The following is an 18,330-nucleotide window of genomic DNA, read 5'->3' on the forward strand; positions in this document are numbered from 1 at the left end:
TCTATCTCTATCTTTATCCATATCATAATCTCCATCCCTATCCCTATCTCTATTTGTATCTCTATCTCTATCTCTATCTCAATGTATATCTCTGTCTCTGTCTCAATGTCAATCTCTAACGCTCTCTCTATCTTTATATTTATCTTTGTCTCTATCTCTATCTCTATATCTATCTATATCTTTATATCTATATCTATCTATATCTCTATCAATCTCTATCTCTATCTTTGTGTGTTTCTGTATCTCTTTTTCTATCTTTATATCTATCTTTATCTCTATCTCTATTTCTATCTCTATCTCTTTCTCTATCTCTATCTCTTTCTCTATCTCTATCTCTATCTCTAACTCAATCTCAATCTCTAAGTCTCTCTATATCTTTATCTTTGTCTTTCTTTGTGTCTCTATCTGATGCCGAACGTCGTAAAGACGTCGTTCGGTCGATACCGAGGGTAGTAGCTTGATACCGAATCGAGATCTCAATCGGAGAACGACGGTCAGCGTCGTCTGATGAAGCTAATGGATAGGTGATATATGACGATGATGAATGCGTGAGAATCCTACTGTCGTACGTGCGTGCGCCGATGAGCGGTGGAAGCTGTTCCAGAGATAGATGGGATCGCTATAAGTGAGGTCAGACGGACCTCCTGAACCTCGCCCGAGAGGGTTGAGGGCGAGTACGTCGCCGAACGGGGAAGCCCCGATGTAGTGCTCCCACGCGTCGGGAGGGCCCGACTCGTACCGGGCAGGTAAGACTCTCGTATAAGATTTCGTCGTCTTCTCAACATCTCTTGCTCTCACCTATCTAACCCGAGCGCAGCAGAGGCAAATCGAAAGTGCACTGAAGAAAGTAAGAGACGTAAAGGGTAGCGAGTAAGGGGTACCTTCGTCGCGCTGGCAACGGCTAATCGTCACCGGAGGTCCGTAGAATTGCTAGAGTCCAGAGCAACAGGAGTGGGTGATGGCGGGATGCTCGGGCCGCCGAACGGCGGAGCGGGTGTTGGGCGCCGAGGGGCGTCGGCGTCGACGTGCAGATAGTTCGGGCGTGGTCGGAGTCGGTCGGCAGAAATGGCGTAGCTGGGGCGTGGGCGCGGGAGCAGCGCGGCCGACAGACAGTGCTCGTGCACCCGGCGGGGCTAGATTAGCAGCACAGCTCGTGGCAACGGGCGCTGGGGCGTCCGTGCATGGGCACAGGCACAAGGGGAGCGGGGCGAGGTCGTACAAGCAACAGAATCGGCACCCGCGGTCAGCGGCTGCGCTGCGCGTGCGGTTTGTAGTCTGCGCGATGCTGGACGCGGCACCCGCGGTCAGGAGGGGCGACGGGCGGCAGTGAGGCGTCAACGATTGGCAGAACGGATGGGGTTGATCAGAAAGGAGACAGGAATGGTCGGGACGGTGCAAGGCCGGCGGCGGAAATAGGACGACGATGCAGGACGGCGGCGGCCGAAGGTACGGGAGGCGGTGCGGGCAGCGCCGACCAGAGCTGCGGAAGGCGGCGGGGACAGGGCGGCGGTGCAGGGCTGACTGGGCGGAATCGGCGAGAAAAGGGATGGGGTGGCCGGGACAGAGCGTGACTGGTGGTGGAAATGGAACGGCGGTGCAGTACAGTGGCAACTGGAGCCGACGGTGGTAGGGGCAGGGTGGCGGTGCGGAGCAGCGGCGACCCTCTCCTCTCTCTTTCTCCTTCTTCTTCTCCTTCTCCTTCTTCTTCTTCTTCTTCCTTCTTTCTTCCTCTTCTCACGACGTGACTCTTCAAATTCTTACGTTATAATTTCATGAAAAATTCAAGAGTGAAGAGTTTTGGGCACCCACCCCTCCTTATATGGGATGGATGAAGATGGGCCCCCATAAAAACAAAAGGAAAAAAGAGAAAGGGGGAAGGAAAATGCAGGCCCACTAGGCATGGGTGGGAGATGAAGATGTCCTCATATGGGCCTTCCCCTCACTACACTAATAAAGTGAAATAAAAGTGGATAAATCGAACGCTCCGACGATGGAAATGGTGCGTCGTCATGCTGAGTACCTGAACCCGCGGTCGCCAGTCGCTGCAGCGGCTCGTCGAGTCGGCTGGACACGTATTGGTGGCGGGCTCGATGACGGTGCTGGCTCCTCGTGTGACGCCTCGACTGTCTCGGACGGTGCCGCGCCATCACTATCTCTATTTCTATCTCTATCTCTATTCTATCTCTATCTCTATGTCTATCTCTATCTCCATCACTATCTCTATCCATATCTCTATCCCTATCTCTATCTCTATGGCTATCTCTATCTCTATCTCGATCTCTATCTCTATCGCTATCTATGTCCCTATTTCTATCATTATCTCTATCTCTATTTCTATCTCTATCTCTATCTCTATCTCTATCTCTATCTCTATCTCTATCTCTATCTCTATCGCGATCTATGTCCCTATTTCTATCATTATCTCTATCTCTATTTCTATCTCTATCTCTATCTCTATCTCTATCTCAGTTTCTATATCTATCTTTATCTCTATCTCTCTCTCTATCTCTATCTCTATCTATATCTCTATCCATCTCTCTATCTCTATCCCTATCTTTATCTCTATCTCTATCTCTATCTCCATCTGTATCTCTATCTCTATTTCTATCTCTATATTTATCACCATCTGTATATGTATTTCTATCTCTATCTCTATCCCTATCTACATGTCTATCTCTATCTCTCACTCTATCTTTATCCCTATCTCTATCTCTATCTCTATCTCTATCTCTATCTCTATCTCTTTCTCCATCTCTATCTCTATCTCTTTCTCCATCTCTATCTCTTTCTCTATCACTATCTCTATCTCTATCTCTATATCTATCTCTATTTCTGTCTCCATATTTATCTCTATCTCTATCTCTATCTCTATTTCTCTCTCTATCTCTATCTCTATCTCTATCTCTATCTCTATCTCTATCTATATCTATATCTATATCTATATCGCTATCTCTATCTCTATGTCTCTCTCTATCTCTATCTTAATATCTATCTCTATCTATATCTCTATCTCTATCTTAATCTCAATCTGTATCTCTATCTCATTTTTTATTTTTATCTTTAACTCTAGCTCTATCTCTATCTCTATCTCTATCTATATATATATTTATCTATCTATTATGCTATCTCTATATCTATCTCTTTCTCTATCTCAATCTCTATCTTTATCGCTATCTTTATCTCTATCTCTATCGGGATCTCTATCTGTCTCTCTATCTTTATTTCTCTCTTTGTCTCTGTCTTTATCTCTACCTCTATCCCTATCTATAATTCTATCTGTATCTCTATCTATATCTATATCTCTATCTATATCTCTATCTCTATCTTTATCTTTATCTCTATCTCAATCTCTATTGCCATCTCTATCTCTATCTTTATCTCTATCTCTATCTCTGTCTCGATCTTAATCTCAATCTCCCGCTCACTTTTTATCTTTATCTCTATCTTTGTCTTTATCCCTATCTCTATCTCTTTTTGTCTCTCTATACCTATCGCTATCTTTATCTCTTCCTCTATCTCCATCTCTATTGTTATCTCAATCTCTATGTCCATCTCTATCTATATCTCAATCTCCATATCTATCCCAATTTCTATTTGTATCTTTATCGTTATCTCTATCTCGATGTTATCTCTGTCTTTGTCTCAATGTCAATCTCTAACTCTCTCGCTATCTTTATGTTTATCTTGTCTCTATCTCTATCTCTATTTTTCATCTATCTATATCTCTGTCTATCTTTATCTCTATCTTTGTGTGTTTCTCTATCGCTTTTTCTACCTCTATCTCTATCTCTCTCTATCTCTATTTCTATCTCTATCTTATTCTCTATCTCTATCTCTATCTCTAACTCAATCTCAATCTCTAGCTCTCTCTATATGTTTATCTTTATCTTTCTCTCTGTCTCTATCTCTATTCCTATCTATATTTCTATTTCTATCTCTATCTCTATGTCTAACTCTATCTCCATCCCTATCTCTATCCCTATCTCTATCTCGATCTATGTCCCTATTACTATCATTATCTCTATCTTTATCTCTATATCTATCTCTATCTCTATCTCTATCTCTATCTCTTTCTCTATCGCTGTCTCTATCTCTATCTATATCTCTATCTTCATCTCTATCTCTATCTCAGTCTCTAAGTCTATCTATATCTCTATCTCTCTTTCTATCTCTAGCTCTATCACTATCTCTATCTCCATCTCTATCGCTATATCTATCTCTATCTCTATCTCAGTCTCTAAGTCTATCAATATCTCTATCTCTATCCCTATCTTTATCTCTATCTCTATCTTTCTCTTTATCTCTATCTCTATCTCCATCTGTATCTCTATCTCTTTCTCTATCACTATCTTTATAACTATCTCTCTCTCTATTTCTATCTCTATCTCTATCTCTATCTCTATCTCTATCCCTATCTTTATCTCTATCTCTATCTCTATCTCAATCTCTATCTCTATATCTATCGCTTTCTCTATCTCAACCTCTATCTCTACCTCTATCTCTATCTCTATTTCTATCTCTATCTCTATCTTTGTCCCTATCTTTATCTCCATCTCTATCTCTATCTCTATCTCTATCTTTTTCTCTATCTCTATCTATATATCTTTTGCTATCTCTATCTCTATCTCTATCATAATCTCTATCTCAATATAAATTGCTATCTCAGTCTCTATATCAATATTTATCACTATCTCTATTTTTATCTCGATTTATCTCTCTATCTCTATCTCTGTCTCTATCTCTATGTCTATCTCTTCCTGTATATCTATCTTTGTCTCTATCCCTTTATCTATGTCTCTCTATATCTCTATCTGTATGGCCATCTCTTTCTCTATCTCTATCTCTATCTCTATCTCTATCTCTATCTCTATCTCTATTTCTATCTCTATCTCTATCTCTATCTCCATCTCTATCTCTATCTTTATCATTATCTCTATCTCTATCTCTATCTCTATCTCCTAATCTACCTCTATCTCTATCTCCATATCTATATTTACCTCTATCTCTATCGCTATCTCTATCTCTATATCTATCTCTATCTCTATCTCCATCTGTTTTTCTATCTCTATCTCTATCTCTATCTTAATCTTTATCTAAATGTCTATTTCTATCTCTATCTCTATCTCCTTCTCTATCTCTGTCTCTGTCTCTATCTCTATCTCTATCTCTATCTCTATCTCTATCTCTTTGTCTATATCTATCTCTATTTCTGTCTCCATATTTATCTCTATCTCTATCTCTATTTCTCTCTCTATCTCTATCTCTATCTCTATCTCTATCTATATCTATATCGCTATCTCTATCTCTATGTCTCTCTCTATCTCTATCTTAATATCTATCTTTATGTTTATCTCTATCTCTATCTCTATCTCTATCTATATCTCTATCTCTATTTTAATCTCAATCTGTATCTCTATCTCATCTTTTATTTTTATCTTTAACTCTAGCTCTATCTCTATCTCTATCTCTATCTATATATATATTTATCTATCTATTATGCTATCTCTATATCTATCTCTCTCTCTATCTCAATCTCTATCTTTATCTCTATCTCTATCTGGATCTCTATCTGTCTCTCTATCTTTATCTCTACCTCTATCCCTATCTATAATTCTATCTGTATCTCTATCTATATCTATATCTCTATCTATATCTCTATCTCTATCTTTATCTTTATCTCTATCTCAATCTCTATTGCCATCTCTATCTCTATCTCTGTCTCGATCTTAATCTCAATCTCCAGCTCGCTTTTTATCTTTATCTCTATCTTTGTCTTTATCTCTATCTCTATCTCTTTTTGTCTCTCTGTACCTATCACTATCTTTATCTCTTCCTCTATCTCCATCTCTATCGCTATCTTTATCTCTATGTCCATCTCTATCCATATCTTGATCTCCATATCTATCCCCATTTCTATTTGTATCTCTATCGTTATCTCTATCTCGATGTTATCTCTGTCTTTGTCTCAATGTCAATCTCTAACTCTCTCGCTATCTTTATGTTTATCTTTCTTTCTATCTCTATCTCTATTTTTACATCTACCTATATCTGTGTCTATCTTTATCTCTATCTTTGTGTGTTTCTCTATCCCTTTTTCTATCTCTATCTCTATCTCGATTTCTATCTCTATCTCTATCTCTATCTCTATCTCTAACTCGATCTTAATCTCTAGCTCTCTCTATATCTTTATCTTTATCTTTCTCTCTGTCTCTATCTCTATTTGTATCTATATGTCTATCTCTATCTTTATCTCTATGTCTAACTCTATCTCCATCCCTATCCCTATCCCTATCTCTATCCCTATCTCTATCTCTATGGCTATCTCTATCTCTATCTCGATCTATGTCCCTATTACTATCATTATCTCTATCTTTATCTCTATCTCTATCTCTATCTCTATCTCTATCTCTATCTCCATCTCTATCACTATATCTAACTCTATCTCTATCTCAGTCTCTAAGTCTATCTATATCGCTATCTCTCTCTCTATCTCTAGCTCTATCACTATCTCTATCCACCTCTCTATCTCTATCCCTATCTTTATCTCTATCTCTATCTTTCTCTTTATCTCTATCTCTATCTCCAGCTATATCTCTATCTCTTTCTCTATCACTATCTTTATCCCTATCTCTCTCTCGATTTATATCTCTATCTCTATCTCTGTCTCTATCTCTATCTCTATCTCTATGTCGATCGCTATCGCTATCTCTGTCTCTATGTCTATCTCTATCTCTATCTCTATCTCGTTCTATATCTCTCTATCTATCTTTATCTCTATCTTTGACTCTATCTCTATCTCTATCTCTATCTCTATCGCTATCTCTATCAATTTTTCTATCTCTATCTCTATCTCTATCGCTATCTCTATCAATTTTTCTATCTCTATCTTTATCTCTATCTCTATCCCTATCTCTATCTCTATCCCTATCTCTATCTCTATCTCTATCTCTATCTATACTCCACCTCTATCTCTATCACTATCTCTATCTCTATCGCTATCTCTATCTCTATCTCTTCTATATCTCTCTATCTATCTTAGTCTTTATCTCTATATCTATCTCTACGTCTATCTCAGTATCTATCTTTATTTATCTTTACCTCTATCTCTATCCTATCCCTATCTCTATCTCTATGTCTATCTCGATGTATATCTCTTTCTCCATCTCTCTCTTTATCTCTATCCTTATCTCTACCTTTATATCTATCGCTATCTCTATCGCTATCTCTATTCCTATCTCTATCTCCATGTCTGTCTTTATCTCTATCTCTATCTCCATCTTTATCTCTATCTGTTTCTCTATCTCTATCTCCATCTCTATCTCTATATGTTTCTCTATATCTATCTCTATATTCATCTCTATCTTTATCTCTATGTCTATCTTTATTTGTATCTCTATCTCTATGTCAATCTCTATGTTTATCTTAATCTCTATATCTAGTTCTATTTCTATCGCTATCTCTATCTCTATCGCTATTTCTATCTTGATCGCTATCTCTATCTTTATCTATATCTCTATCTATTTTCTATTTCTCGTTATCTTTATCTCTATCCTTGTCTCTATCTCTATATCCATTTCTATCATTATCTCTATCTCTATCTATATCTCTTTCTCGTTCTTTATCTTTATTCCAATCTCTGTCTTTATCTCTCTTTCTATATCTATCTCTATCTCTATCTCTATATGTTTCTCTATCTCTATCTTCATCTCTATCTCTATCTTTATGTCTACCTTTATTTGTATCTCTTTCTCTATCTTAATCTCTATGTCTATTTCTATCTCTATCTCTAACTCTATTTTTATCTCTATCTCTATCTCTATCTCTATCTTTATTCCTATCTCACTCTCTATCTCTATCTTTAACTCTATCTCTATCTCTATCTCTGTCTCTATATCTATCTCTATCTGTTCTCTTTCTCTCTCTATCTTTATCTCTATTCTTGTCTCTATCTCTATCTCAACTCTATCACTATTTCTATCTCTATCTCAACTCTATCACTATTTCTATCTCTATCTCTATCTCTATCTATATCTTTTTCTCTTTCCCTATTTTTCTTTCTATCTCTGCCTCTATCTTTTTTCTATCTCTATCTCTATATCTATCTCTATCTCTATCTTTATCTCTACCTCTATCTCTATCTCTATCTCTATCTCTATCTCTATCTCTATCTCTATCTTTATCTCTACCTCTATCTCTATCTCTATCTCTATCTCTATCGCTATCTTTATCTCTATCTCTATATCTATCTCTATCTATATCCCTATCCCTATCTCTATCTCTATATCTTTTTCTATCTCTATCTATGTCTTTATCTCTATCTCTATCTCTACCTCAATGTTTATGTGTATCTCTATCTCTATCTCAATCTCGATGTCTATCTCAATTTCTTTTTCTATCTCTATCTATATCCTCTATCTCTATCCTTATCTCTATCTCTATCTCTAACTCAATTTCTATCACAAGCTCTATCAATATCTCTATCTCTATCTCTATCTCTATCTCTATCTCTATCTCTATCACTATCTCTGTCTCTGTCTCTATCTCTATCTCTATCTCTATATCTATCTCTAGCTCTATCTCTATCTCTGTCTCTATCTTGATCTCTATCTTTGTCTCTGTCTTGATCTCTATATCTATGTCTATTTCTATCATTTTGGCTATCTTTATCTCTATATCTATCTCTACCTCTATCTCTGTCTCTATCTCTATCTTTATCTGTTTGTCTATATTTATTTCTATCTCTATCTCTATCTCTGTGTTTATATTTATCTTTATCTCTTTCTCTAGGTCTATCGATTTCTCTATCTCTATCTCTATTTCTATCTCTATCTCTATCTCTATCTTTATTTCTATCGCTGTCTCTATGTCTATTTCTATTTCTATCTCTGGCTCTATCTCTCTCTCTGTCTTTATCTCTATCTCCATTTTAACCTCTATCTTTATCTCTATCTCTATCTTTATCTCTAGCTCTATCTCTATTTCTATTTCTATCTCCAGATCTATCTCTATCTCTATCATTATCTCTATCTTCATCACTATCTCTATCTTATCGCTATCTCTATCTCTATCTCTATCTCTATCTCTATCTCTATTTCTTTTCTATTTCTCTCTCTATCTCTATCTTTATTTCTATTTCTTTGTCTATATCTATGATGTAATATGATGTGTGTGCCGGGATCGATCGGCTCGTATTACGTCACAGGGGCAAAGTTGAGTGGGTTCGTAATTAATATGAATTAATGCACGTTAAGAAACTCTTTAATGAGCAAAATAAGACGATTCAGAAGAGGGAGGAGGATCAACGTCGTCCACTAAGGAAGATATTGATCGGATTAGACTCCTGATGACCCTTGGGACCAACTACGATGTCTAAGGTATAAGGGGCGTTTAACGGCCCAAAGATGTTCGGCGTCTAGAATCAACGATTAACCATTCACCGCAAGAGACACCTATCACTCGACAAGGTGGCTATCCTATAATGACTGTCGGAGTAAACCACGGCAGAGGAAGATAGCGGAAGACGACACTGAAAGATGTAATAATACTGGAATAATGGAGAGGAGACGAATAGGTACCTGAGTGTCGATAGTCCACGGTGCGGTATGAAGTATAGAATATTGGAGACGGAGACGGGTTGACAGCAGATGAGCAGCGGCCGGCAGGCGGGCAACTGCGGGCGGCGTACGGGGGAATCGTGGTGCGGACACAAGCGAAAGTCAAGCGGGGAGCGCACGGCGCGGAGCCACGTGCGAGGTTTGGGCGCATACGGGTACGGGGAGCGAGTGTAGACGGGGGAAGGCGGCCACGGGCAAAGTGCTTACCGCTGGAAAAATCCCACTTTATGGTGGAAGAGGGCATAGTGCTGGGCCATCAAGTCAGCAGGAGAGGGATAGAGGTGGACAAGGCGAAGGTCGAAGTGATCAAGAATCTACCACTGCCCACGAATCAGAAGCAACTTAGGGGCTTTGTCGGTCACGCTGGCTTCTACCGGAGATTCATTAGAGACTTTGCTCAAATTGCCCGACCTTTAACATACCTATTATCTAATAATGTTGATTTTGTTTTCAATGATCATGCAAAGAAAGCATTTTTGCAGCTTAAGGAATCTCTTATTCGTGCTCCTATCTTACAAGCTCCTGATTGGAACTTACCATTTGAATTGATGTGTGATGCATCTGATTTTGCAGTGGGAGCTGTATTAGGTCAAAGGAGAGAAAAGAAGCCCGTGGCCATTTACCACGCTAGCAAAACTCTTGGTGAGTCTCAACGAAATTACACCGCTACTAAGAAAGAGTTGCAAGCGATTGTTTTTGCATTTGAGAAATTTAGATCATATTTGCTAGGTAGTTAGTAAAGTCATTTTTTTTCTGATCATGCCGCTTTACGGTTCTTACTTCCAAGAAGGGAAACTAAACCTAGGCTTATGCGTTGGATTTTACTCATGCAGGATTTCGATTTAGAAATTAAGGATAGGAAGGGGATAGACAATGTAGTAGCTGATCATCTATCTCGACTCTCCCATCCGTCTATTACCCCCATTGAAGACTTGTTCCCAGATGAACATATACTCAATATTGATGACCGATCTCTTCCGTGGTATGCTCACATAGTCAATTACCTTGTCACGGGACTCATACCAACTAGTTGGGATGTTAATGATAGAAAAAAATTCTTTAGAGATATACAGTTTTATTTCTATGAAGAACCACTATTGTTCCATCAAGGAGTCGACCACATTTTCCGCAGATGTGTACCCGAAGAGGAACAAGGAAGCGTGTTGAATCTATGCCATTCCTCCCTTTGCGGCGGCCATTATGCAAGCAAGCTTACGGTTTTGAAAGGCTTGCAAAGTGGCTTCTTTTGGCCCACCCTGTTTAAAGATGCCTGTAGGTTTTGCTCAGCTTGCATCTAATGTCAAGCCGTCGTAGATATTAAGAAGCAACATCGAATGCCGCTTCAGCCGATCATAGAGGTAGAAATCTTTGATGTTTGGGGAATCGATTTTATGGGACCTTTCCCTACTTCTGAAGGTTACGAATATATATTAATGGCAATTGATTACGTATCCAGATGGGTGGAAGCGATTCCTTCTAGGAAAAATGATAATAGGATTGTTTGCAAGTTTATTCAGCAACATATCTTCTCTAGGTTTGGCTGCCCTCGGGCCATTATTAGTGACGGAGGGACACACTTCAATAATCATATTCTTCGTTCCCTCTTGAAAAAGCATGGAGTGCACCACAGGATCACTACGCCTTACCATCCTCAAGCCAACGGGCAACTTGAAGTTTGTAATAGGGAAATTAAGAAAATTATTAAAAAAATCATTAGACCCAATTGAACGGACTGGTCTCATCGGTTGTATGATGCACTTTGGGCCTATCGAACTGCTTTTAAAACCCCATTAGGAATGTCCCCCTATCGCCTCATTTTTGGGAAATCCTGTCATCTGCCGGTGGAAATAGAGCACAAAGCATATTGGGCTATTCGACAACTTAACCTTGCATTAGATGCTGCAGGCAAGAAACGTGTTTTGCAGATGCATGAGCTACAAGAACTACGGAATGATGCCTACGCAAATTCAAAGATATACAAAGACAAGATGAAGGCTTTCCATGATAAGCACATCACCAGACAACAATTCACCGTGGGGCAGAAAGTCTGGCTCTACAATTCCCGTTTAAAGCTCTTTCCGGGCAAATTAAAATCTCGCTGGACATGCCCTTCTGAGATCTTGGAAGTCTTTCCTAATGGAGTTGTCAAGTTGTCCGACCCCAATACTAACGATGTTTTTACCGTCAACGGCCAACGGCTTAAACCATACATCGATAACACCGCACTACCTTGGCCATCTGTTATGATATTACGGGAACCTTCTGAAACTGGCATGTCGATACCCCTAACCTGATTTGGCTTCACTTATCTTTATTTTGCATTTCTAGTTTTGTGTTATCTGTGTTTCTATTTTTGCAGTTAGTACTTTTGGTTCCAGATTGTAGGAGTTTTCCCAGCGGTTGCGCTCTCACGAGCTTCATCCAGTTCCCTTCCTTTCATCAGTGCCGCCATTCACTGTTTGGATCTCCTTTCCCTGGCATTTTACTGCTTTCTTTTAGCATCTTTTTAGTCGCATCGAGGACTGTGCATGTTGCATGGGGGGGGATACCTGTTAAGTATGAGTATTGTTAAGTTTTGTCAACCCTAAGTCATCTGCAATTAGAGAAGCAATAATCCACTAATACAATGCCAATTGAAGTCTTTGTTGGTTAAGAGTGAATGTTAAATTGTCATTGTGAGCGTGTTGGAAGTCATGGGTCTAGAGCCTCCAATGGAGAGATTGGTGGTTAGTCTTCTCCGGGTGGGAATCTAACAAGGCGCCGAGGAGCATGGAACTCAATGGGTTGATGTGCTATGAGGAGGAGATGGAGTGATCAAGAGAAAAAAAAGTGAGTGATGAAACCTTCCTTTCCCTAACAACAACCAAATCTACTTAGTGGATGGATTGTTCATGACCCAAATTCTCCAACAGAGTGCATTGAGAATTCCCTTGATTCACCCTATTCTACGTGACTAAGCCTTCCAATGTCCTCGCTATGTAGCACCCTTTCTTGAGCCTCACTTATGACTCTAAGATCCCAGAGAATTTCATGCATATGTGTGTGCCGCCTAAGTATGAATTGGTATTGCTTCTGCATTGGTATCACTTATGATTCTATGTATGGCGCCTATGTTTCCTTGGTCATTTTTATGAATTTCATGCATATGTGTATGGCGCCTAAGTATGAACATGCATCATGTTATGGTACGCATTCTCAATTTATTTAGATGTTGTAGGGCTCAATGTGGCGTCACCCCTTGAGTCAGAACGTGTTGTGATAAAGAATAGTCTTTCATGCTGGAAAAAAAAAAAAAAGAGAAAAGAAAAAAAGAAAGAAAAAGGAAAAAAAATAAAATATATGAAAAAAAAATAGAAAGAAGAAAAGAAATTTAGTACATTTTTTTGTGGGTCTAGTCATTCACCATCATTTAGACGCTGCATCGTTTACTCTCTTAACCACAATCGTCTCATGGGCCATGACACTGTTTATGCTCACACCTTGTGTTGTCTTTCACACCTTGGCAATCTCTATCTATGCAGGCAAATGTCCCGGGGCATTAGCTTTCATGAGTGGAACCCTTTCTTGGCGCGTAGATTATACACTTTTGAGCCCGAACATTCTGGCCTTGACCTCCACTGTTACACTATCTCTTTCTTTCTGCCACCCGTTAGGACATCACACACATAGGACCACTCTTGACGATGCACTCTGAAGGGAAAGATGAGTCAGGAAGATCTCCGTACGCTAAGTAGCCTCTTTTCGGTGAGTATGAAAACCAGTATGAAGAGAGGGTGAGGTATTAGCCCCACTTGATGAGAGTCTAAGGAGCATGTTCTTTTCATAGCATCATACCCGCAGATGATCCAGCCTCGACTCAAATTGAAGTGAAAACTTCAAGCATTAGTTGTTGAGCAAGTCCCAACATACCCTAAGAAGGCCGACCTAGCTATGGAGTTAGACTTTCATGACCATATGTGGAGCTGCACTGACAAGTTGATGTTTCATTATTTACTTTCGAGATCTTATAATGGCATTGTTCCACAACTCCCCAAGTAGACGTCTTAACTGTTGCTAAGGGACTAGCAACAATTTAAATGGGGGGCTATATGATAGCATTGAAATATGCATGATCTAAGACGTAAATAATCCAATATGAGAGTTTAGTTAAGCCACATCTATATAAAATAATTGGAGTTTCTGTCACTTTTTTTACCAAATTAACCCGAGATTATCAAGCTTATGAATTTTAGAAGAATCGGAAATTCGCACTTGTTGATAGTGTGGTATTTCGCTAGGTTCCTGGTTGCTGCAACAGAAAAGCAGGTTCTCAGGTGGATGAGTGGAGTAGTAAGCTCGCAGGCAGCATGCTCGACCAGAACAGAAGGGTCAGCAAAGGGGATAAAGTCAACATGGTGATATGGGGAGTAATACGAGGACAAATATTTTTATTATAATTATTAAACTTGATTTCTAAGAATAGAAAGATTGGTATTTTATTTTAGCATCAGATTTTCTTTGTATTTTACTTTATTTTATCATGCGTGAACTCACATAGTCAATTTCTCAGTTATGCAGAGAGACACATGGAAAAGAATGCAGCCCAAGCTAGCGGAAGAAGATCCGAGGGCTGCTTTTGAAAGAAAAGGAATCAAACGACGGAAAAAGGGGAAGAGAAGAAAAGCGGGAAAGAAAAAGAATAAAAGGAGGAAGGAGGGAACGAAAGGGGGTTGTTCGGAATTGCAAGAGGCACCGACAGGAGAGAGCAGAGAGCGGAGAAAAGAAAGGCCATCGCCCTCGTGCAGAGATCCTTCCTCGCCAGCGCTAATTCACGTTGTGAACTCGCCAAGCTCCAGGCGTGAGGTGTGGAGCCGTGAAGAAAGAGCTAGGCAGAGGAGCATCACCGAAGAGGTAGTGAAAGGTACCTGGGCATTCAAGCTAGTCTAATCTTTGTGTTGAACCAAGCAATACGGATCTTTAAGTCAAATATCAGGTAGTTTTGGAATTTCTTTTAGTGTTAGAGTGATATTTTTATCGCAATGTCTCTGTAAATCTAGTTCAATTTCATTAGTCCAAATTGTCAATTAAGATTCACATTTTAATTTAACTTGTGTTTCTGCAAACAAGTTTCTAGTCTAGGTACAAAACCCCCCTCTTTGTGTTCGATCTTCGACTCACCATATGCAGCTCTAAAGAGTTAAACAAACAGACCATAGAGAGTTATTGTCTAAGTTGGAAGTATACTACAATAAACTAGAGCTTAAATTTCAACTTAACAGTCGTTCTTTTCTAAGTCCATTGGTAGGGGCGGCCTTCATCCGACGACACATGGATCTCCGACGATGATCTTCGCCTTCTCCGACCGGACTTGCTTCCACCACTTGAGGACATCGCAGAGCTTTGCTCGCTGGAGTCGAGCTCCTCCCACCCCGGGAGGATGATGGAGGACCATCCTGAAGAGGGCACGCTGGGACGACCGCAGCCACGACAAGCAGCACGCGCCGAAACTCGCCACCCGTAAGTACCTTTATTTTACTTGCGTTTATTTTCTGTTTGTTTGTATTTCTGGACTTTATGGATGGGCCAATGTTGGGCCTCATCCTCGTCTTTCTCTTTTATTTTCCGTTTGTATTTTCAAATTGTAAGGAGAGGCCGAACCACGTCTCGCGACGGTTCGTCCTCCCCCCCACGTTCACTTGGCACCTATCCTCCCTATATAAGGGGATAGCATGCCCAAGGAACACTTTGGAGTCATTTGTTGAAGAGTTTTCAAACTTGTGTCTCCCCTATCGTAGAGCGTAGAATAGGAGGTTTGGCTAACCTCACCCACATCAAGATTACTCTGTGGTGTAGAGCCCACAATTCCCTCGTCGAGATCACTCCGAGGGGAAGTGTTCAAGCGTGCCGTCGAGATTACTCCGGCACGATTAAAGATTCAAGAAGATCGTCAGCACTTGGTCAAGAAGGCTCCAATGTCGAGATCACTCCGGAGGAGCCTGAAGGTCCAAGAAAGTTGTCGATCCATCCGTCTCAGGGATCTTCCTGAGCCAACGCCCAGGCCTCATCAAGCCCCTCAAGAATTCCCAGTTCTAGAGTGTCTTCTTAGTCGGTTATCGATCAAGAGAAACCCTCCCCTGGTCCAAGATCTCCAAGACACCTTTTCTTGGAGCGTTCTTGGTTTGTTCTCGCTCAAGAAAGCTGCCCCAGGGATCAAGATCCGCCAGCTGCAGCCAAGAAGTCTTCAGCCGCCATTCTCGTCCGCGACCTCCACCCTACCGGCATCTCACGCACGCTGGCACGCTCGTTAGGCAGCACCGTCGCCCGACCGGTGTGCCTCTGGTCGCCCGCCCGTCAGGACTGCTATGCTAACCCTTCGCGTGGCCCTGCGTCATGCCTTCAGCCAGGGTTCTCGCCCTGCAGAATCGGCTGTCCTCGCCTCCGCCCGAGGAACTCCACCGCGCGCACGCCTGCCCCGCGATCATTGCGTGCGCCCTCGCCTCAACCCCGCCGTCTCCACTCAACCTCGGGTGTGGTGGAATCTACTACAGGGGGATTATTGTCACTGCTCCCTGATTCAAATCCATACCTAAGCTTCATACAAAACCACTAATTCAAACACAACACTCGTTAGTCGTTAAAAACCAAATACCGTCTTCAATCAAAATCAATAATAAGGAGACTTAACAAACTTGTGAGCAACAATTGACCAATGTGTTTACAAATAAAAATATGTTGAATTCCTAAGTGTTGCCTCCCTGGCAACGGCGCCAATTGATAAGCCGAAAATAGGGGTAAAAATTACGCAAATTTTTTTAGCCCTTGTCGTTGTGAATTTTTGGCTTATGCAATAAAATTTATAAAACTCTACTTAATATGTATAGTGATAAGTATGAGTGTCGTCCAAGGGAGGCAAGTAGGAATTTCAATTTGATTTTATTTTTGGTGTTTTAGATCCTAATTAGAGTAAATTTGATCTTCAATGAGGATCAAGTCACCCTAATTCGGTGAGAATTTAGAGAGGGGGATAGAAGAGATGAGAAGACTAGAAGAATTAAGGGATCTAAATTCCCTTCTTTGATCCTAATTAAAGGATCCAAGAAGTCATTTAGAGAGGTTGAAAGAGGGTTCTTAAAATGAGTTGGGTTGATTTTTTGCAGATTGATAATTCAGAACTAAAATGGGGAAATTGAGAATTCTAAGAATTAAAACTAAATTTTTTAGATTTTTCTTTTGTAATGCAATTGAATGCCCAGGTAAAATTTCTCAATTTCTCCTCTCAATCCTAATCAGGGCTTGTACATGCCACTCAAGCCAAGCGATTTAGAAGTTCAGACTAGAATGGAGATGAAGAAACAAACAACTTAACCTATTTCATTCAAAATGCACAAAAGTTTGAATACAATGAAAGAAAAAAAATACCAAAACTGTTGATCCAGGCTGGGACTCGTCTCTGTCTTGCAGCTGTGATGAAGCACCCTCCAGAATGAGCCCCTCCTCTCGAAATTCAGCTTTTATACCTAGGTTACAGGTGAAAATCACCATTTTACCCCCGTTTAGTAATTAATTTCTATCTATCAATGTAGACTAGATCTGAATAATCCAACCGTATAAATAGAAAGAGGGGATCAAGACGAGCAAATCCATAAAAAAATCATCTCAATCGGACTTCAGGATCAAAAGTTATTAATAAATCAATTTTAACCAATTTTAACCATTGGATTAAAATTGATTTATTTCATAATTCACGCAATGACGTGTCGGCAGCCTATTGGTTGCCGCATTTCAAATTTCTTTAGCGGGCTCTCTCTCAGTGCGCCACGTACCCCACCTGCGAAAAAAGAAAAAAAAAAGAAAATCGAAAAGCGGGATTTGCATACGCATCGCTACGCATGTACCGGTGCATTTCTTTATACCTTATCCATTAAACTGTCGCCACGTCACCACCCGTGCATGCGCGTTGTATGCGCTGCACGGGCAGTGTACTTACCTCCTGCGTGTAGTGCACATCTCATATCCGTTGGATTTTAATCCAACGGCTATGATTTCGCCACGTCGACGCGGCGGAAGGCACCGGCGCTTTTTTAACAAAGCCCTTCATAAAACAGATTATTGATATCTGATGCCACCCAGAGGTATTTGTATATATGTCCTTTTGGCACTCTCTCTCCTCCGATTTTCTCTAAAATTTATAATGCAATTGCAAATAAACCCTGAATGATTTTAAATAGTATCTTTACGCCTGCCATGGCGACCAAGAGATGTTTTCAGGGTCTTTTTCCAACGAAACGTTGCAAAAAGGCCCCGAAAAAGTCTAGAAATTGTATAAATACATTTTTTTCTCTTATAAATATGCCCTTTTTTAATAGAATAAATGCATTTCTTCTTGAAATAAATCCCAGAAAATTCCTAAAAATTCGTAAAAAATTCTAGAAAATTCTAGAAAATTCCCTGATTAATTCCCATGTTGATAAATGTCGAAATAAACTTTTTAATGTGCCATTTTCATCCAAAAATAATTATTTTGAGCTTCAATAAATCCTTACAAATTCATATAATTAACAGAAAATTAGGGAAAAATTAGAAATTACTTGAAAGCATTATTTTCGTGTAAATATATGATAACAACCCAATTTTAAGCCTTTTAAATGCATAAATCATGCTAATAACATGAAATAAAGACCGAAATTAGGGTGTTATCATATACCCCCCTACTTAGACATTGCTAGTCCCTTAGCAA

Source organism: Wolffia australiana, chromosome 13 (assembly GCF_029677425.1).
Source record: "Wolffia australiana isolate 7733 chromosome 13, ASM2967742v1".
In the NCBI taxonomy this organism is placed as follows: domain Eukaryota; kingdom Viridiplantae; phylum Streptophyta; class Magnoliopsida; order Alismatales; family Araceae; genus Wolffia; species Wolffia australiana.